Below are 23,745 nucleotides of genomic sequence, written 5' to 3'. Positions count from 1 at the left end.
GTTGACACTGGCTGCAGAAGTAGGTTGAGGGATGGTGTAAATAACAGCTGCAGAAGGTGTTTATCAACTGGAAGACATTTGTGGGTATGGATTAGTGTCTGTGGCGTGGGGGCTGGTTGTGGATGGATAGTGGAAAACAATAGATCAAGGGAGGAGTTGAGTGTGGTATGTGGATGGAAAAGTGGAAGATTATGGATGGCTGAAGTTGACTATGGATGAAAAGGAGTACAACGAATGGCTGCAGGAGGGCTGTGGATGGCTGACTGGAGGCATACCCGAATGGAGATGGCAATGAAGAGTGGTATGGCTGGCAGGTTGGCCCAAAGTTATCCAAAGCCAGGAGGTTTCACAGAAGCTCACGGTGTATACGGCTGGGTGGCTGTGTACTCGTATATGGCTGGGTGGCTGTGTACATAACTGGGTGGCAGTGTATATGAGAGGGTGGTTTTGTTTATGACAGGGTGGCTGTGTAATATGACAGGGTGGCTGTGTAAATGGCTGGGTGGCTGTGTATATGGCTGAGTGGCTGTGTATATGGCTGGGTGGCTGTGTACATGACTGGATGACTGTGTATATGGCTGGGTTGTCGTGTATATGGCTGGATAGCTGTGTATATGGCTGGATAGCCGTATATATGGCTGGTTGACTGTGAATATGACTGACTGACTGTATACACTGGCTACGGAAGAATGTATCTGCATTAGGTTGACTGTGAAGGTGGCTGCTTAAATAACTGATTGGATGTGCAGAAATGTTTAAAAATATTGAATGCGTATGACTCCCAGCCAGACAGAAATGAGGTGGCAGTGAGGGGCATGGGGCTGGCTGTGTGGTTGCCCTGGCTGTGGTGATGGTGGTGTGTAAGGATAGAGGACTTGCTGTGTGGCAACTATAGCTAGTTTAGAAGGTTAGGTGGCTTTGGGAATGGCTTTGTGTATATTCAACTGGCTGGCTAGGACGAAAGAGTTGGCTGTGTGGTGAAAATTTAATCTGCAGTGTGGTGGCTGTGGTGAAAATTTAATCTGCAGTGTGGTGGCTGTGTGGTGAAAATTTAATCAGCAGTGTGGTGAAAATTTTGTCTGCAATGTGGTGTGAATTTAATCTGCAGTGTGGTGGCTGTGTGGTGAAAATTTAATCTGCAGTGTGGTGGCTGTGTGGTGAAAATTTAATCTGCAGTGTGGTGGCTGTGTGGTGAAAATTTAATCTGTAGTGTGGTGGCTGTGTGGATGAGTTAGTTGTGTGGCTAAATGAGAGCTAACTGCTGATGATCTAAGGTACAGAAAGATGGCTAGGTATGCAGTGAGTTGGCTGTGAGTTGGTTCGTTGGCTGCATGACGACTTGGATGACAGACTGCAGGAACTATCGCTTTGAAGAGACAGATAGCTAACTGCAATGAAGTAGGCTACCTATTTTGAAGACATGGTTGAACGTATGGAAAAACTGATGACTGGCTGGGTGGAAATATGGAAGGACACATGGTCGACTGCGTGAAGATATAAACAGAAGGTGAGCTGCATGAAGACTTGCTTGGCTATCTGACTGCATGGAGAGATGACGAAGTGGCTGAGTGCATGGCGAGGTATATCAATAACTAAAAAGGCTGGCTGACCGGGCGTCTGCATGGAATGATTGATTAGGTATTAGGCTGCACGGCTCCCTGAAGAAATTGGCTTGCTGTATTGAGGAGTGGCTGACTGATTGCCATTAAAAAAAAAAAAGTTGATTAGGTGAGTGCATGAAGGGGCTGATGTGTGTGAGTGAAGGTGTGAGAAAGGGCTGTATTCCCCAGGGCTTCTTCCCCTACCACCTCTTCCTTCCATCATCATCATCATCAACACCAACACTACCGCAATCATCATTTTCACCATTATTATTATTATTATTATTACTGTATTATCACCATTATCATCACAACCACCACCACCAACACCTTCTTCACCATCATCCTGACTCAGTCCAATGCACGACAAAGGCCTTTCCCATCTTTTTCCACAAACTATAATGCCTTCTGAACATTAATAATGTGTTCTCATACAGTACGTAATTTAAGCAAACTATTTCGACATCACTAAAAACGATAACACAAAATACCACTACAAGATAATACGGGTTATAACACAGGATATATCAGTTTCTTTTGTATGCTAATAATTCCCTCTTATGCAATGTTATCTGCAACATACTACCTACGCTGATAGTCAAATGATATGGAAGACTATGCTATGTCAAGGTGCAAAGTGTCAGGTTAATTATCTCTCGTAATCATTTTATGCAAAACTAAACTGATACTAAAAATAAATATCATAGCTAGTTATTATAAGGTAGTGTTAACTTTATTCTTTATGGTATTTAAGAAAGCGATGTCGATACTAAAGCAACATAAAAAATACAGAAGAAAAAGGTGTATTATGTCCTGTATGTTATTTATACAAGCAATGTCGACACAAATAATAAAAATAATAATAATGATGATAATAATGATAATAATAATAATAATAATAATAATGTCTATATGTTCTCTTGTATGGTATATATTTATGCAAATTATGGCGATACTGAAAAGCCAAAAACAACTCATGACAATAACGGCATAATAAGCAAAAACAAATCGCTATAGAGGTGGTGTCAAGATGGCTGGCTGGCTGTGTGAAGAAATGGCTGTGGCTGAAAGGGTGCGTAACCTGGCAGTGGAAGTGGAGTGGCTGTGTTGGTGGATGGCTGTATGGCTGATTAGAAGTTGGTTGGGACAGTGGAGTAAGTGGCACAGAAATGGATGTATGGCTAAGTGGTAGATGGCTGTGGAGGTGGAGTGTCATAAAGATGGCTGTGGTAGTGCAGAAAGATGGCTGTATGGCTGAGTGGAAGATGACTGTGGAGGTAGTGCAAGAAACAGATGGCTGTGGTAAGGGGTACAGAATGGCTGTATAGCTGAGGGGAAGATGGCTGTGGCAGAGAAGCAAGAAACAGGGATGGCTTTGTGTGGCTGGGTAAGAGTTGGTATTGAGGTAAAACATATATGGGTGAGTGAATGGCTGACTGGCTTAGTTGGCTGTGGCGAGTGCTGGCTGTGGTGGTGGTGGTGGTGGTGTGAGACGTAGAGGCCTGGGTGGCTTTAGTGAGGTCACAGCGAGGTGTGTGTGTGTGTGTGTGTGTGTGTGTGTGTGTGTGTGTGTGTGTGTGTGTGTGTGTGTGTGTGTGTGTGTTGCAGAATCGTGGCTGTGGCTGTGAGGGTGGTTTGCTGTGAGAGTGATAAGGATGATAGCTGGGTGGTTCCCCTGTAACGATGGATGCAGAGATAGATAAATGGCTGGCTGGCTTTGAATTTAAGGACTGGCTGGCTTTGAATTAACTGGCTGACTGTGTTGACTGGCTGGCTTTGAATTTAAGGACTGGCTGGCTTTATGTTGGCTGGCTGGCTTTGAATTAATTGGCTGACTGAGTGTGTTGGCTGGCTGGCTTTAAATTACCTGGCTGACTGGCTTTGTGATGGCTTGCTTACTCTCTTTGGACTACCTAGCTTTGGAACGGGTGGTTGTTTAGCTCTGGGTTGGAGGGTTGGCTTATGCCTTGTTAGCTGCCTTTCTAGGTGATTGCGCTGAAAGAAGGCTGGCTTACTTAAGAGGAAATGCTGTATGACTTGCTCCAACTGGCTCTTGATGGCTGTATGGCTGAGGATAATTTTGCTTGTGGCTTTAATACAGAAAAAGACTGACTGATGGCTGAAATGGCTCTATGGATCCTATAGGGTTGAACTCGAGGGCTTGATGGCTGTAAGGATGGCTGTTTGTATACGTAACTGGCTGAGTACCGGTAAATGTCAGAAAAATGGCTGGCTGGGTAAATGGCTGAAATGTTGGCTGACTGAGAAAATGGCTTAAATGTTGGTTGGCTGAGTAAATGGCTGGGTGGCTGAGTAAATGGCTGAATAGTTGGCTGGATGACTGGCTGGCTGGCTGGTGGACCTTGTGAGTTCATACGTAGAAGAGTTGCAACACCACCACCACAACCACCCCTCCCCACCCTCACCCTGCCTCACTCCACCCCCACCCCAACCACCCTCACCCTGCCTCACTACACCCCCACCCCCAAACACCCTCACCCTGCCCCACTCCACCCCCATCCCCAACCACCCTCACCCTGCCCCACTCCACCCCACCCTCTCTGCCCCGCCCCACCCACTCTTTACCTCACCCCACCCTCTCTCTACCCCAACCCACCCTCTCTGCCTCACCCCTCCTACTCTCAACCCCACCCCAGCCTACTCAGTCTCTCCCACTCCCACTACCCTACTCCCACATCATCCCCTCCACCCCACCACAGCCCCACCCTAAGCCCAGACACACCACCACTCCAACCCCACACCCTGCACCCCACCCACATTACCCAACCCCTTCCCTCCTACCCTACACCCAACCACCCTAACCCAGACAAAACAACATCCACCCCCTCCATCTCCACCCCACCGTATACCCACACACTCACTCTCCCACCCCAGCCACCTCACCTAGTCGTACTACCCCACACACTCCAAACTCATTCTTGCTATCAACCCCATCCACCCCAACCCACCACAACCATGTTACTGAAGTCTTTCTACCACGACACATACTACCACAACAACCCAACCCACCTACTATTATCTAACCACACTATTCCACAACCATCCAGCCCACCACACTACACAATACCCCACCACACCTTACCACAACCACCCAACCAACTACACCCACAATACCACATACCCCTATACCACAATCACCCCACCCCACCACACTCACACTCCACCTCATCCCACCCCACCCATACCCTCTCACCCCACCCCAACCCACACTCCATACCCTAACACCCATCAGTCCCATTCAGCCCACCCCACCCTACTCAATCAACCCATTCACACATACCATGCCCTGAGAGAGAGAGAGAGAGAGAGAGAGAGAGAGAGAGAGACAGAGACAGAGAGAGAGAGAGAGAGAAATTACCTTTATCTCATATACACAACAAACCACTAACAACATTTTTAGATAAACAATAACAATACTTAGTCACTGATACAAGCAATTTTTCTCTCGGCAAATTACTCTTAGGAAACCAGACGCCAACATTCAGCGCTGCTCCTTAACCCCTTCACTGCGAGAGGTTTTAAGTTCCCCGTCTTTAACTCCTTCGCTACGAGGGTCCTTGAGGAAAATCGCTCACTTTCACAGGCGATTAACACTGGAATATGATGCTAGTCACGAAGATGTGCTACAGAGAGGATGTTGTGTCACAGCATCGTCTTTTCCTGCCACTGACCTACGTGAAGTAAGCTAGTTGCAAAAGGCTGGAAATTTGGAGCCAAGTTGAAGTGAATGGACTAGAGCAAGGGTGTACAATGAATGGCGAGAGACAAGACAGTAGGAAATAGGGTCATGTACAGCTTTTTTTAGCCTCTTCACTGCGAGGACTCCTCCAAGATCTGAATAAAATAACCTGCCAGCAGCAAAGAACATAATGAAGGACACTGCTGTTCTGAAAGGGCATGTAGACCTTGTTTCGAGCCTCGTTTCACCAACAGTCCCAGGTCCCTTCTAGGCTAATGTAGGGCTTGTCTGATTCCCTGGGACTTCTAAGTAAGCTTGTGCAAAACAGGTATTACTTAAAGACAGTACCGGTAGTTATAAATCAATCCATCTGTTTATTTATTTATTTCCTTATTTATCTATTTATTGTTTGACGATTTTATGCAACCTACGAAACCTTTGGAACTGGAGGGATTAGATAAAGCCTTCGTTAACCCCCTGCACTACGGATGTATTCCAAACTGCATTATCTGTTCGGTAGCCAAAGCCCTCGGCCTGAAGTGTGGCGATAACTACATAAGCCCTCCTAACGCCCAAACTGTCACTCTCATAACCTACCTAACAGATGGGAGAGATGAAGGAACTAGTCAAGCTAACACCGTCATTCTCTTATAACTTATCCAAAAGGGAAAGGGAGTCCTAGCTAACTTCAAGAACCAAACATCTACCCTCGTCTGTTTACGATCATTAAACGGCCAATGCTGACGATGATAATTACGATAACTAAAACAGACACCATCAATTCATCAGTCAACTCTAATAAACTCTCTATTAACAAAGATGTCACAGGGGAACTTCGATGAAGAGGTCTGTCTCCTTACTGTCCAAAGGGAAAAAGATGGCTGCAAGAAGGTAACAAGGGTGACTTCAACCAGCGAGTGGGTCAGCCTCCTTACAGTTAACTTACGATTATACGAACTAGCCCATATAACGAAAGAAAATTACAATCTCCTTTCCCCCTCCCATCAACATAACCTCTTAATTGCCCATAACGAGGCTAGAATCTTCTTTTCCTCCCCCATAAAAATTAATAACTTCCTAATTAACCATAACGAGGAAGTGCGTACCTGTAAGCATCCAATTAAGCATAACTCCCTTACCAATTAGCCTAACAAAACTAAACCATTACTTTCCTCAGCGTTTATCATACAGCAAATAACATGCAAGATAACACAACTATAATAACTACACATACGCCCATAACACCTGTAGATAATTTTAGATGGGGCAGGGAACATAAAAACATAACATCCGCACCGTAGACTATTATTATTATTATGCAATCTCTCTAAGACATCCCTAGTACCCTATCTAACAAAAGGGGAAATAGGACTATAGGGAAAATGAACTAACTTTACCGCCAAATAGCTTAGTAACAGCTATATGCAAATCGTTAGGCTCCATGCTATTAACAATCCTATCGCCCTCAGTAACTATCTTCTTTAAGTCGCACAATGAATAACTCCTCTAACTGCTCACCTAAGAAGAGGAAGAGCATAGGGAAGTAATACATGCCTAACTCGAATAACACTGTTCTTCTCCTAGTTCAACAGCAACAATAACACCACCAGCCACAACAAGAACAATCTCCCTTACCTCCCACTTGAAATAAACAAGTGTAGCTAATAATTTATCTAACAAGAGGGAGAACGGACGAAGGCTAAATCTCTTAACAGCAATGCAAACAAATGTCCTCCTTTCCAGCACCGCTACCGATTATAACAAGCAGAAGAAGGACAATCTCCTTTAATTCCTACGAGAAATCACCTGTATAACAAGAGAAGGGAGAGCATAAAGAAATAACTGGGTCTAACACTCCTATCAACCGTTATCTCCTTATGGTGAACGATAATAACAGGAACAATAAGAGCTGGCAGAACAAGAACACACCTCCCTAAACACCCACATGTAATAACAGCTGCAATAACCCATCGGACAAGAGGAAGGAAGTAAGGAAACTTAACTAGGCCTAACTCCAACAACCATCAACGTTATCTCCTTACAGTGGACGATGATAAGAACAATAACAGCCGCCTGAACACGGACAAACCTCCTTTAACTCCCACGTGAAATAACCCGATGTAATAACCCATCGAACAAGAGGAAGGGAGGGCGTAATGAAGCACCGCACCAGCACTGGGTCATGGCGAAGCGCTGCTGTTCAACTTTAAGTCTGTCTGCCCTCCACCACCTCCACCACCACCAACCCGCTCTTTCCCGCCGTTTTCAATTTTTTAAACATTTAGGACTAAGCCTCCCCCCCCCCCCAGCACAACACGATTTGATTCTTACATGTATATCGAGATTCAATGTATTTCCACGTTTTCCCTTCTTTACCTCGACTGAAATGGCACCTTCGTTGTTTAAGTCACCCTTCCGTTATTGCCAACAGGTATATTTCAAATTCTCAGATGCGTCTACGACCAGTGCCTTTATTTTCAAAAGCCGTCTCCAACCGAAATATTTCAAATGCGTCTGCAACGGGTATATTTCAAATTTCTAAACGGCGTCTACAACAGAAACATTTCAAATGAGTCTACAACAGGTATACTTCAAACTTTCAAACGGCGTCTCCAACCGAAATCTGATGCTACTGTGCAAAATCAGTTACCGGTACGCTATCTAAAAACATCTACAAATACTAGAAATATAGATCTAGTCGGGGTTTTGGCCGAATAACTGAGAATAAATCCGTTACAATCTGATGCCGATTTCGAGCATGATATAATACGCATAGCCGGATGGGCCCAAAAATAGCCTATAGATATATGTAACGGCATAGTATAAGCTTATTTCATCCATGTTTTCTTTTTCCCTTAGCTTCCAAAATGGGATAAAGAAAATACTGTGATACGCGCGCTGTGTACACCCATAAATATGCAACGCGATAAAACATAGAGAATTAAGGAATACTGTACGGGCCTGGTATTCAAAATTTCAAAAAGAGGAAGGGGTCGGTTTTTCACAGAGCCAGCCGCCTGTTTCTCGCACCGGAAGGGAAATAGTTTGGATTGCTTTAGGAGAGGCCTAGTATAACTAATGCTGGGTAGAAATACATAAATTTAACTAGGACTACCCGGCGCTTATGCTGGATGGAAATACACATGGGCATGATGTCTACAGATATTTTATTTAAAGTGTAATAGAAATATATACGGTATGCATGTAGATAAGTAATACATATCCGGTAGTAGGAGAGAAATTCTGACTATACCGTACGTTAATATAAATAAATACCGGTAGTATGTTGGATAAATAGCCGGTATTTGAAGTGCAACAGAAATATATACGGTAGACATTTAGACATATCAGGTGGTGGGATAGAAGTACTGATAGATACGCTAATATAAGTAGTAATAGCCACATGAATATGCTGCACAGATGATCAAAATAGCTGCATATATAAACCTAGCATATATCAGTACTAGTAACAGGCCTATGAACATGAACGTACTAAGTGGAATAGTCTAGCTTGGTACTCATATATTTCAGGTACGGTAAACAAACGAGCCTACACACCTCCATAATCATATACACACATACAAACATAAAAAGCTTACACGCCATACACATCCATTCCCACATTAACAACTATCATTATATTCTGTATTAACACACTTTGGAATTGTAACTGGGCTGAGATCGAACTATTAACCTTACCTGAGTGAAACTGCAGCCGAGTTAAAACCAGACATTTTGCTTAGCTAGGTGAAATCGCAGCCGTTTTAAAAATCCGCTGGTTAATAATTTCGTTGCAAAGATCGCACTTACCAACCCCTAGAATCCTATAACGATTTTTCTTGTCCCAGACGTTTTTCCCAAGTTCAGGAGAGGCATCTTCAGGTGAGGGGGTTAATAAAAGCTTCAGCCAAACCCACCACTTCGAAAAATCTTAGTAAAATTATCTGGGAGGGGCAAAAATAAACATAAGTCCTCGGGCTGAAGGGATTAATTTAGGCTATAACCAGACGATTTTAATCAGGTGGGTGAATCTGCTGCAGGTGAAAGGGTAACAGATGTCCTGAATCTAACTCTTCGTTGCTAAGAACACACTTACGCTATTCCTTGAAGCTAAACTTAAGACGATTTTCTTCAGGTGAGAGAAAGCATACCTGTCATGAGGTGAAAAAACTCTTGACTCATTCTACACTTTATAACCTGGCCCAGATTTACGTCCCCCTCCCCCAATTTTTAGCTTATTTCCCGTGGTCCACTGGCAGAGTACACAATACTTCGACTGTACAACCCTCCCGTAGCACATCTTCGTGACTAGCATCATACTCTTGTAATACAACGGCTCTACAATGTTTGGTGACCTCAATTCGAAGGGCTGTGTTCCTTTAGCCATCATTTTCTGCCGCGTCATTACTCACTACAACAAAAATATCCTCCAAAATGCCTGCCGCTCGGTGTATCCCAGCTGCTGAATCCATTAAAAAAAAAAAAAATAACTCGGCCAAAAAAGAAAATCAGGGAAAAAGAACCACATTACAGATCGGCCAACTCAAATCAACATGGCTGCCACTCTCGCCATATCACGACTGTATTTTTATTTTTTGGTCCTGCTGTTATTCCCTTATGCTGAGCGGAATATTATACGTCTCTCTCTCTCTCTCTCTCTCTCAAATGAAAATACGAAAAAATGATAATCCAAACTGTTCAACTAAAAATCCAACATGGGCGACCAGCCACTCTTGCCATACACTGAATTCCAGTATTTTTTTCTTTTATTTCATTCGAGTCTGACCGTTTATTCTGTTATTTTGAACGGAATATTCTCCAGTTCAAATATTGCCGTGGATATTCGTATGCCGTGTGCGGAATTATGGGGCGGGACACTTTACGAAATTAGTGCACTTTTTTTTTCTTTCTTTTTTTTGGCGACGCTACATGGGAGGGAAAGGTATATGCTGACGTACCGATAATTGTTTTAATTTTTTTTTTTTTCGAAATTCCCATGAACTTCCGGGCGTTAAAATAAACTATGGAGGGCACTAAATAGGATGAAATGTGTGTGTGTGTGTGTGTGTGTGTGTGTGTGTGTGACAACTGTTATTGCGCTTATATTTTTGGTTGTAGCTACCGTACTTTATTTCACTCATCGCTTAATTTATCTTTATTTCCTGTCCCTTTTAACCCACACATCATCGGGGCAACTCAAGTATTTAATCAAAGCTAACACCAGACGAATTTATTGTGCTGAAAGTGAATCAAATAGAACCTGGGAACAAAGCCCTTTACTACGATCCCGCCTATATTATTCGCTTCCTTTACAAGTTTCAGTACAATGTTTTGCCATGTGGGAGGTTAGATACAGACCTCACTTATCCTCCATGATGCTCTCTTACTCTGAATAACATCGTCCTGAAGCCAATAGGTGATCTGCTTTCATCTGACGGAACTAGACTACTCCCACAGCCTGAATACTAACATATGGTTGCGTGATATTCGATGGGCCTTAGCTATACGGTGAGTCTCCTTGGTTACTAGTCAAATCAACCCGAGTCTGACTACACTTGGCATTCAAACGAACTAAAAGAGGTTAGGCACCAGTCAGGTTAGGGTAAACGCACTACAGTTGCATGAATAAAATAAAAATGACGTGTTTTCCCCTTCCCAGTCCCTCCCCACTACCCTTCCCCTCCCCTCCCCCTGCCCTGGAGTACTGTACATAGCACTGTGTAGCAGCAGTAGTACATGTGACAGAGGGGGAGCACTGTACTAAACGCTGTACTCAACAATACACCAGCTTTCGGTGTTACGTACTTTGCGTTTTTTATTTCATGAAGGGATTGATGCCAGTCTCTCTCTCTCTCTCTTTGTTCACACTACTTTTACCTATTCAAGTTCACTTTTTGCCTAGTTCTCTTTGATCATACTGTGGACTAAGCTGTTTTCCACGCACGAGGTCAAATAAATTCGCCTGCCTACTAATTCACCATGATCCAATTAACAACCATGACGAATAAAAATGTTACCGGTAGTTAACAGAAAGTGCAAATAATTACACCACAGTGATTTAACAGGGTAAAATAAAGACTACATAACCCAAGCCTAATCCTGTCGTACTCAGTCGTCCAAAATTCTAACTCATACTTTTAAAACAGCTGAAGAAAATCGTCTCGCGTAAAATGAAATACAATACTAGAGTTTTCCCGACCACGAGGGGGTTAATTATGACACTATTACCACTCTCGGGTTCCCATACTCATTCTCAGCAACATCAAATCAACTGGAGTCATGTGGGATTGAAGAGAGCAGCCAGACCATGTGTTGAATCTCGCCTTCTGTTTGGTTCGACAGCTTTTACTAAACAAATTCTGTTATACCTACGCTTGCTTTGATAGGTTGTCTTTAAATCCCATACCAGAGCGATTTTTTTTTTTTTTTTTTTTTTTAAGCTAGGTTATGCACAAACTTGATACAGACTCTCTCTCTCTGATATTCTTGCTGCTACCAAACGATATAATTCGGTTTGAGACACTTTTTGAATTATTTGTTAGACACAGCGTTCATTAAGCCCTTCACTAAGCCTTCATTAACTCTTCACCATCTGACTTTGGCAAGAAACTAACAGAAAATTACGTCCTCGGGCTGGAAGGGTTTACAGCTACTTAAAAACTTCTTACACCTTTACTTAATCTATTTTTTATATCGCTATCAATTACAGCTTTTTCCACCTTACACTGCTTTCTAACTGAGCATCTCTTCCTAACCAGCTTAATTTTAGCGTGTTTAGGTTCCTTTGTCATCTACGCATATTATATCCATATCAAGAGAACACATTAATCAAAATAAAGGTGAGAAAATACGGGGTAACAGGGAGCCTCCTAAACTGAAAACCAGAACTAACAAAATCGAAATCCACGAACATTTTATAACGCCGCCAGGTACCTCTACGCGGAATGGTAACGAAGATTTCCTGCGTCTTCATCCTTACACCTTTTCATCGTCAAAGTTTCATCTTAAACGAACTTTAATCAGCTTCTGCTTTCCTCCATCATATTTTCTCCGCCTCCTCTTCCCACTCCTACCTCTCCTCTACCTCCAACTTTCCTCCTCCACCATATCCATGCCTCGCTGTTTGAATATCCGTTTTCTTCCATCCACCATTTCCGTCCGTTGTCGACACTGTATCTCGTATATGTAATTAATTTGCCTGTTACATGAGCCATTCTCACGGATACCGCTTGAAAAATTGGCGGTGTACTTCTGCAGCACATCGAAGTGTCTGACAACACATAAAATCCTAGTGAAAATAAAGAAATAACTTGTGCCCGAAACAACGATGCCGCAAGATTTAAAACTCAACATTTCAAACATCCAAATCCTATCTTACATGTTTAGATTCACCGATAGTGGTGTCTTCTTGCTACTCTAGAATATTTGTACTTACCGATACGTGCAGCAGACGACATTTCATGGGTTTGCGAAGTGTTATATCTGCTAAATAATCCATGGAAACTCACTAATCACTAACACCAGGTCACTGTTCCAACGTCACATGTTCCAATAATGTTCCGGTTCCAATAATATAGATGCTTGGATGGTCTTATATTTTCGCTCGTCGAAGAATTTTGAGAGGTGTTCTAAACCCTAGCATTGTCGTGATTCAAATTTCCCTCAATGAATCCTGCTGGGATTTAAAACAAGAGGAAGTTCTTAATATTTCGTTCACAGTGGTTCAATAGAATGTAGAATTTTATTGCCTGTAAGCTTCAAGATGAAAGACAACTGTCACCAGGCATTGTTAAAACACGCACCGTTTTTAATGAGACGAAAAAACGTCACTGAAGTCGATTATTTTGTGTGGCTGCACGGAGAACAGTAATTATTCAAATTCTTGGTCAACCGTTCTGGAAAATGAGAAAAAACAATGTTAACTACTGAAAGAGTCATAAAGAATTCGAACACATTATTTGGAGAATTTGATTCTTTCGGGAATCATCGTGCATCTGACAACTTACCTAAGATCAAGCTGGCCCAAGTACTACTTCTAAAAGATAATCATACCAAATATTTTGACAAAAATTTTCTCTTATTTCATAATATTAAATAACGTTCGATGACAAAGTGCAAGTGGAAATGTAATGTTGTAATACCGGTTAATAAATACATGAAATGATGTTATTAACTCGTGTTACCAAACCAGTACTCAGCCAAAATTACATCACATACCTCCATTCATACGTAAATCCTAACGGGAAATGACATGCAATAATTCCTCACGAATTCTGAAGCTAAAACTATATAGAATGAAAGGTTTTGTGAATAACTGAGAGAAAGCTATCGACAACGAAAATGTTAATGTGGTGTGGTAACATTCAAAGTGTGGTAAACATAGTGGAGTTCGTGCGGTTTCTTGGCCAAATTTTTGTGATGTGACGAATTATTAGTAAGAAAGTGCATTGTAAAAAATGGTAGGGATGTAGTTTAGAATCTCGTGAATTCCCTGAGGCGTATACATTCCCAGAAATAACAAAAGATTGTACCAACCCGGGTATTTGAAAGTTGCTGAACGTGTGTTGGTCCGCCATACTGCAGCTCTGAAAATTCACATAACGCAGCAAATCCCAGTGCTTCCCCTGAGAATTGCGATATCGCAGACAGAAGGGTAAGTACAGTATTTTGAGTATACGGCTGTTCAAGATCGGTTAGTTATAGTTTTAGTGTTTATTTTCAAGCATAAATAACCTGTAATGCTGGAGAGAGATGCTCCTGTGATTGTGGATGGAGATGCCTTCAGCCGGTGGCACCGATGTAAATGGACGGCTTCATTGTCCAGTTATACATAGTCTCTCAGCCCCATTCCTGTCCCCCGAAAGGAGGATTAGGGACTGCAGGGAAAGGAGAACATAAGCCTGAAGTCGACTGGGCTCACGTTTCAGATGAACTAAGGGCCACACCAAGATAACCAGTCCTTTCATTAATTCAGCCAACAGGTACTATGTGGCACCAACATTTCTCACTGCCAGAACTGTTGGATACTAGGGTAATACGCTCAGTGTCGTCTTTATTTATTTATTTATCTGTTTATAGCATTACTTTAGCCTTGGGGGATGTCGGAGAGTATAAATTATGGTATGTCTTGAAGCTGGCCATTGGAATAAGATGTTTTAATCTTTGATATGAATTCATGTTTAACCCATGCACAGCTGAAATATTGATGTAAATGTGGTATAAAACTGTTATTATCTAGAGTTAGCATACTGTGTTTATGAAGGAGTAAACTGGCCCATATACTGTTGATTGAAAAGTTGTAATAATAAGAAATAAAGTTAGATTACTCCTCCAAAATTTAGATTAATGTACAGTATTGACGGATGTAAAATGGCATGTTTCCTATAAAAAAAAAAAAAAATGATAGAAATATAAGTTAACCCCTGTATATTTTCAAATTGAGGGTAGTGGTAGAAATATTAAAAAAATGGGTCTTATAAACACTGAAACTGGTATAGAAGTGCAGGATCTAGTGCCCAGATTATCTCCAGAAAAGTTAATATGCTGATGGATGTGGTATAGAAAATCAATTGTATTTTCTTAAGTGTTAGAATTCATTGAGACACTAACACGGTTCCTGTTAAGTGTTTAATGTTAGAAAATACAGGAGCATATCTCTCTCTCTCTCTCTCTCTCTCTCTCTCTCTCTCTCTGTAGAAAACTATAAGGCCTGCGTACCGGTAACCTAAAATCATTATATATATGAGTACTATTATAATTGTGAAAACATTGAAACAAAATTATTTCTTATTTTGTTAATGGATTTATGGATGATTTTGGTGTATAATAATGTAGCCTGTGAGGAGTGATTGTCCACGCTTCACCCACTTCATACACCCTTCTTCTTCTATCTCTTGTCTTCCCTTCCTCCTTCCTTGTTATATTCCCCTCCCCTCCTTCCTTCCCCCCAGCTTCATCCATATTCATATTTCCTTCCTTCCTACCTTCCTTCCTTCCATTCATCCTTCCTTCCTTCCATCCCTCCTTTCATCCGTCCTTTCTTCCTTTCTACCTTCCTTTCATTTGTGTTTCCTTCTCCCTGTCTCTCTCTCGCTCCCCCATCCATATCTCCGTCCACCTTTCCTCTCCATCCCCGTTCCTATATCTCACTTCCTTCCACCTTACCTATCTCTTAGCCCTCCCTTCCTCATTCCTATTTCTTTCTCTATTCCCCTTCCCTTTCCTTCCTCATTCCTATGTTTTCCTCCTTCCCCTATTCCCATATTCATTCTTTCTCCCTTTTGCCCTTACTTCTTTTCTCCTTTCCCCTCATCCTTTCACCCTCCCTTCTTTCCCTCCATTCTCCTTTTTCCCCTCCCTTCTTTTCCTCTTCCTTTCTTCTTTCTCTCTCCCTTCTTTTCTTCCTTTGTCCTTCTTCTCCCTCCTTTTTCGCCTTTCCTTCTCCCTCAGTTCTTTTCCCTTTTCTTTCTCTCATTATTTCTCTTCCTTCTTTTCCTCCTACTCTTCCTGTTCCCTTCTGCCTTCTTTTTCATCTCTCCCTCATCTTACCTTCCTTTTCCTTCTCTCCCTGTTCGTTCCCCCTCTCTTCTGTTCCTTCTTCATTCCGTGTCCCTTTTTTCTTCCTCCTTCCCTACACAGCTAATTCTTCCATCCTTCCCTTGTCCATATTCCTTCCTTCCTTCATCCCTTCCTTGCCCATGTACCTGCCTTCCTTCATTCCTCCTTGCCCATATTCCTTCCTTCTCCTTGCCCATGCTTCTTCCTTCCTTCATCCCTCCTTGCCCATGTTCCATCCTTCCTTCATCTCTTCCTTCCTTGTTCCTTCATTCCTTCATCCTGCTTATCCTTCTCGTCTTCCCATTTTCTCATCTCTTATTCTCCCCATCTTCTGTTGATGTTATGGCACGTGTCAAGCACCTCATTTTAAAATATTTTCCTCGGAAAAAATTAGGTCAAAATATATACCGTACATGATTTTCAAAAAGTTATACCGATATTTAGACGTAGTTGTTTCATCTGCCGAATTCTTTTTTTATTTTTTTATTAATCCCAGGTAATTTAGACATTTTCCAGGTGAGACAGGTATGGCTTTACAGGTACTCACTATAATCCGTACCGTAGGTAAAGACGTCCTGACACCTGTAATGAAAATATTTGCTTAAAACACCTGCAAACAGCCTCGTAGCTCCCACGGGTCCAGAGAAGGGGGTAAAATTATTTCTCCTCTGATTCAATTCCCGAAAAAATACGATACATATAATATTTTTGTTTTTGTATGTATATTTTTGTTCTGGTTCTCCCTCCAGCCGTTGTAAATACAGGATACATGGTTAGAATGTTTGATTGGTTTATAGTGTTATTCCTGGTCTCTCTCTCTCTCTCTCTCTCTCTCTCTCTCTCTCTCTCTCTCTCTCTCTCTCATTTTTAGTTTCTGTAGCCTTTTTCTTTCCTCCCCCTCTCCCGTCCTTCTTTCCCCTCGCGTCCTTCCCCTCACTTCCACTCTCCTCACTGTCTCTTCCTCTCATTGCTCCCCTCCCTTCCCCTCCCCTTCCCTTCACTTTTCTCTCCCTCCTGTTCCCTTCCTCCCCTCCCTTCCCCTTCCCTTCACACCTCCTCCCTTCCCTTCCCTCTTCAGTTCTTTTCTCCTCACTCCTTCCCTTTTCCCCCTCACTTCCCCTTCCCTCCCCTCCCCTTACCATTCCCCTCCCCATTTCCTTCCCTCTTTTTTCTTTCCCCTTCCCATTTTCACATATTTCACTTTCTGGTACTCTGTTTCTCTCCTCGCTCTCTTTCTCTCTTCTCCTCTCTTCTTTCCCTTCTCTTCTCTTCCCCTCTCTCTTCCTTCCCCTCTCTATTCTTCCCTTGCCTTCTTTTATTCCTTTTTTCTCCTCTCTCTCTCCTCTTTTCCTCTTTCTTCTTCCCTTCTCTCTTTCCCCTTGTCTTCCTCTCTCTCTCTCTCTCTCTCTCTCTCTCTCTCTCTCTCTCTCTCCAGTTTTTTTCCTCCTTTCACCCACTTCCCTCTTGCTCTCTCTCCCTCCCTTCCTCCACCATTCCTTCTTCTCCTCCCCTCACTTGCACCCCCTCCCTCCCTCCCACTCTCTCCCCTCATCTCTTTCCTTTGTCTCATTCCCTCTCTCTCTCTCTCTCTCTCTCTCTCTCTCTCTCTCTCTCTCTCTCTCTCATCTTTGTTCTCTCTCCCCTTGTTCCATCTTCCTCCCCTCTCCCTCTCACCTTTCTCATCTTTGTCGTCTCCCCTCCTCTCCCCTCCCTTCCCCTCCCCTCCCCTCATTCCTTGCTTCTTTGTCCTTTCCCCTTCTCTCTCTCTCCTCATAATTCTCTATTTTCTCCATTCCTCTCCCCTCACCCTTCTCTCATCTCCTTGCTCTCCCCTCATCTTTGTCCCCTCTCCTCCCCTCTTCTTCTCTCCCCTCCCCCCTTCTCCCTCTTTCCCCTCTTCTTTGTTTTCTCCCCTTCTTTCCTCCCCTCTCCCTCTCCCCTCACTTTCCTCTTCTTTCTACACTACCCTCAGCATCCCCTTTTTCTCTCCCTTTCCTCTCCCCTCATCTCCCCATTCCTTCTCCTCCCCTCTCTCCTTTTTTTTCCCTTTCTCTCCCTTCACTTGACCCCTTTTGTCTCCCCTCTTCTCCTTCTCCCCTTCTCTTTTTCCCCTCCATCACTTCCCTCATCTTTCCTCCCCTCAGTTTCCTCCCTTTTCTCCCCTTATTATTCCCTCCCCTCCCCTCCCCTCCCCTCCTCCCCTCTCTCTTTCTCCTCTTCATGCATAAATTATTGAGTTTTGTTTCTTTAAGCTTCTCTCTCTCTCTCTCTCTCTCTCTCTCTCTCTCTCTCTCTCTCTCTCTCTATCATCATCATCATCATCATCATCATCACAAACACCACACCACACCATAACACCAGTCACACCACATCAGTATGGGACAAAACCTAGCATCACATCTCCACATCCACGCCACACCACACCAGATCTAAACCACATAACACTTTAGCATCACACCACAACACCACACCACCTCATAAGCACAGTACACCACCTCTGCATCACACCACATCGCATCTAAACCATAGTACACACCACCACATCCACCCCTCAACACACCACACCCAGGCTGGAATAAACATCTGCATTACACCATACCCACACCACAACAGCACACCAGTTACACCGCATCTCAGCATCACAACACCCCACAGCCATACCACACCACCACAAGAACACGCAGTCACATTAGGCGATTTACACTACAGTACCACCACACCACACCACACCACACCACATAACACCACACACCACCACACCACACCACAGCACCGGTGTAATTCATCACCTGTGCCTCTCATTAACCTTTAACCCCCGAGACAGTGGCTGGAATTGACCCATTTACCTGGTGTTTTAATCGACCAGGTATGATTTACGGGAGAGAGAGAGAGAGAGAGAGAGAGGGGGGCACCCTATTCAAACTACTAATTCTTCTGCTTCCTACTCTACTTACCTTAGTGTCATTCTTTTTCTGCACCAAATTCCGTTCACTACCGGACCTAACTTCCACCAGTCCTGTAAAATTTCCCTCCAAATTCCACCTGAAGTTTGTTGATGAGTAGGGACGTTTTCTGTCTTCCCCGGACACGTGTTGTATAATTAGGAAGTTGTGGGTGCTCTCTCTCTCTCTCTCTCTCTCTCTCTCTCTCTCATTCGATCCACACACCTTACTCTCACCCCCCCCCCTCAAACATTACTACGCATCCACCTACGTACCAACCAAGCGATCGATCCTACTCACTACGCACCTTCCAACCAAACCCTCCTACCTACCAAGCTCTCTCCTTTCACTATACCTACCTACATGCCTACCTACCTACCTACCTGCCTGTGTCCTTCCTTCCTAGCCTACCTGTCTTCCTGCCCACCTACATATCTATCTACCTACCTATCAGTTTCTCCCTCCTACCTGTCTGCCTACCTACCTGCCTAACTTCCTGCTTACCTACCTGCGTACCTACCTACCTACCTATCTATCTATCTACCTACCTTCGATACTGTACCGGTACTTAAACACTCCTTACCTACCTACCTTCCTACCTTCGCTTCAGTACGATGACTTTGGGGGCTACCTAACATTACTTACGGACGACCTCTCCTACTTCAGGTGTTTGGGTTCACCTTTAATTACCTAATACTACAGGTATCCAAGTAGTGAGTTGCTCCAAGGCCTACCTGTGTGTGTCTTCCCATCAAATTATTTGTGTTTGCATCCCTGCCTTACCTGCTAATTGCTTCCATGTCTACCTGTCCTTGACTATACTCTTTTTACTCTAACTTGGCCTAAAAATGGTCACCCCTCCATCGTGAAATGCTGGGTTTAGGAGATGAACGCTAGAATATGGTCCTAGTCACGAAGAAGTGCTGTAGAAAGGATGTAGAGCCTCAGTATTGTCTCATTCTGCCACTAAGCTACGTGAAATAACCGGGAAAAGGACGGAAATTCGGGCCAAGTTGAGGTGAAAGGAGTATAGTAACTTAAACGCCGTCTACCCACCCCCTTTATAAGCTACCAACCAATTTGTTCCTACCAGCGTACTGTCCTGTTTATCTTGTGTTGCTACCTAGGGATCCTGCCAGCTTCCTACTTACCGTACCTACCTAGCCTACCTACCTACCAACCAACACACAGTACCTACTTATCAATCTACCTTCTCCCAAGCAACCTACTTCACGTACTGCCTAATCTGATGTGTACCTTTGTAACAGCCACCCACCAATCTACCCACCTACCAACCCACGTACAGTACCCCCCAGCCAGTCTACCTACCTACCCACGTTCAGTACCCACCAGCCAATCTACCCACCTACCCACGTTCAGCACCCACTTGCCAATCTACCATCTACAAGCAACCTACTTCGCGTCCCCAACCACCAACTTACACGCCCACGTACTTACCCACCAACCTGTCTACCTACCTACACACTACCCACCTACCTATCTACCTACCTACACACTACCCACCCAATCTACCATCTACCAAGCAAGCTACTCCCCCATGTACTTAGTTGCAAGGGGGCCGCGTTCCCTTCACCGAGCGAAGCGTTGCGTCACGGTAATGTTTTTGTGTCTTGAGTCCAGTCCGGTGTCTGGTTCTTGCCGGCCATGGTGAACGGCACGGAGGCAGGGAGGAGGAAGAGGAGAGGGAGCAGGGGGAAGAGGAGAAAGAGGAGAGGGAGCAGGGGGAAGAGGAGAAAGAGGTGAGGGAGCAGGGGGAAGAGGAGAGGGAGCAGGGGGAAGAGGAGAAAGAGGAGAGGGAGCAGGGGGAAGAGGAGAAAGAGAAGAGGGAGCAGGGGGAAGAGGAGAAAGAGGAGAGGGAGCAGGAGAAAGAGGAGAGGGAGCAGGGGGAAGAGGAGAAAGAGGAGAGGGATCAGGAGAAAGAGAAGAGGGAGCAGGGGGAAGAGGAGAAAGAGGAGAGGGAGCAGGGGGAAGAGGAGAAAGAGGAGAGGGAGCAGGGGGAAGAGGAGATAGAGGAGAGGGAGCAGGAGAAAGAGGAGAGGGAGCAGGAGAAAGAGGAGAGGGAGCAGGGGGAAGAGGAGAAGGAGGAGAGGGAGCAGGGGGAAGAGGAGAAAGAGGAGAGGGAGCAGGGGGAAGAGGCGAAAGAGGAGAGGGAGCAGGGGGAAGAGGAGGAAGAGGAGAGGGAGCAGGGGGAAGAGGAGAAGGAGGAGGATAAAGAGGAGCAGGAGCAGGAGAAGGAGGAGCAGGAGGAGAAAGAATACGGTATGTGCTGGGAAGAAGGAAAAGGAGGAAGAGAGAGAGGAAGGAGGTGGAGGAGGAGGAGCTGGGAAGAAGCAGGAGGAGGAAGAGAAGGTGGGAAGGAAGATTAGGAGGAGCAGATGATGGAAAAGAGGAGGAAGAGTAGGTGATGTTGGGAAGAAGAAGGAAGTGAAGACGTTGGGGAGGGGGAAGGAGGAGGAAGAGGAGGTAAAAGAAGACTTAGATAAAACGCCTATCAACAGCACGTGGGCCATTAACACTCTCAGGCTCCTATGACCCACTCAGCTGAATAAAATCGTCTTAGCTGGAGTAGACTGCTAGAGCTAACCCAGCCGTGAGAGGGTTAACTAATTTGTGGTGGTGTCAAGTGTAGTAGAGATGTGGAAGTGTCAGGTGAAGTTGTGTAGACGTGTCAGATGTAGTCGAGGTGTAGAAGTGTCAGGTGTAGTCGAGGTGTGGCAGTGTTAGGTGTTATGGTGTCAGGTGTAGTGGTGTAGAAGTGTCAGGTTTGGTGGCGTTAGGTGTAGTGGTGTAGAAGTGTCAGGTGTAGTTGTGGTGTGGAAGTGCCAGGTGTCGTGGTATCAGCTGTAGTGGTGTAGAAGTGTCAGGTGTAGTGGAGGTGTAGATGAGTGACACAGGTGTAAACAAAGTGACAGGTTTCTTATAGCAAGGTTAACTGGTAGTTAAGGTGTGCCACAAAATACACCTTAAGGTTAGGGTCGTTGAGTCAAACTGGATCTCTTCATATGCACAACTAGACACTAAAAAATAATGAAAAAAATAGATAAATAAAAAATAAAATAGGCGTCTGACTGTCTAACAACCTCCCTGACCTAATCGCTGCTTGGGTCATCGTTAATGAGTTCCTTAATTGGGCAGGTGACGTCATTCGCAGGTAAAATTTCAGAGCTTCAGGATTTCCAGAAGTAAAAATGTAACTCTCCTTTATTTTTTCTCTACCATTACTTCATTAGCTTCAGGGGTCTAACTATAAGCCTGCTTCTTCTAACATACTTTATTTAGTTGATTTCTGTGGCTTTATTGGTAACTGCTAGGGGATGCTCTTCATTAATACTGTCATGTTTTATTGCCATAATTATTATTATTATTATTATTATTATTATTATTATTTAAATTATTGTTTATTAGCTATATATTATTATTATTATTATTATTATTGTTTCTGTTTACTACTACTACTACTACTACTACTACTACTGCTAGCACCACCAGTATTCTTGTGTATCCCCAGGCCATTTTATTCACCTAAGTTCCCTTATTAGTAAAGAGGTAAATGACGACTATTATCTAACCCTTCCGGTTCGACAAGTAAAGATAAATAGAATTGTCAGGAGATAGCTAGTAAAAAAATAAATAAAATCAACCTTATTTCAGTAAAAGGGTTAACTTTACCATTGTTCAGTAATTGGTATGTCCATTAACCCCGTCAGGAGAGACAGGTGATGAGATGATACCTGTTGATTGGGATGGGTTATGACAGGTGGGATACTCTCTCTCTCTTTCTCTCTCTCTCTCTCTCTCTCTCTCTAAGTGTAAAACTCCGTCATCGTAGGGAATAGTTAATATTTGTGTAGACAAGGGTAGGGGGGGTTGAGAGAGATTCCAGACACATATCCATCCATCCATCCATCTGTCCTTCCTTCCTTCCTTCCTTCCTTCCATCCTTCCGTCCTTCCATCTATCCTTCCTTCCATCCATCCATCCGTCTATCCATCTATCTTTCCTTCCTTCCTTCCTTCCTTCTTTCCTTCCTTCCATCCATCTATCCATCCATCCATCCATCCATCCATCCATCCATCTATCCACCCATCCATCCACACATCCATCTACACATCCATCCTTCCTTCCTTCCTTCCTTCCCTCCTTCAACCCCTTGCCCTGTTCTGTCAGTTGAGACAGGGGTTGAGACACACCTGTTGATTGGTAGGACAGGTAGGATTCTCTCTCTCTGAAGAATGAACTATAGGGGAATGTGTGTGTGTGTGTGTGTGTGTGTGTGTGTGTGTGTGTGTGTGTGTGTGTGTGTGTGTGTGTATCTAGTATGAATGGGGTATATTGATGAACGGTAGCCATGTATGACAGGCTGATGATAGGGTGATTAATAGGCTGAGAATGGGGAAGGGTGAGGCAGGGTGGAGTGAGGGTGAGGGCTGGCTTGAGATGTACAGTTAGGCAGGGGGTGAAGCAGGGCTAAAACAGGGAGAGGGTGAGGCCTGGGAGAAGTAGAAGACAGGGGAGTTAGGGTGAGGCAAGGGTGGGATGAGGCAAGAATGGAATAGGGTAGATAGGCAGGCGGTGTGAGGCAGGGTGTAGGGGGTAAGCAGGGATTTGAGGGTGAGGCATGGGTGGAGGGGGTAGGCAGGGAGGTGGGGGTGGAACAGGGATGGAGGGGTAGGCAGGGATGTGGGGTGTGGGAGGGGTGGTGTGGATTGAGGAAGAGGGTTAGGATGAGGCAAGGGAGGTGGGAGAGGTAGGGGGTGGGGTGAGGCAGGGGAAGACAAGTAGGTGGGGAGGCAGGAGAGGGGAAAGGGGAGGTGGAAGATGGGGTGAGGGAGGTGGCAGTGATGTGAGAGGAGGGGAAGAGAGGTGAGGGAGGGAAGGTGGGGGGAGTCAGGGGGAGGGGGGTTAGGCAGGAGGGTACACTTGC

Source organism: Coenobita brevimanus, chromosome 98 (genome assembly GCF_032717465.1).
Source record: "Coenobita brevimanus isolate Jiangsu-jjx chromosome 98, ASM3271746v2, whole genome shotgun sequence".
Lineage (NCBI taxonomy): Eukaryota > Metazoa > Arthropoda > Malacostraca > Decapoda > Coenobitidae > Coenobita > Coenobita brevimanus.
This window is presented reverse-complemented; position numbering follows the sequence as displayed.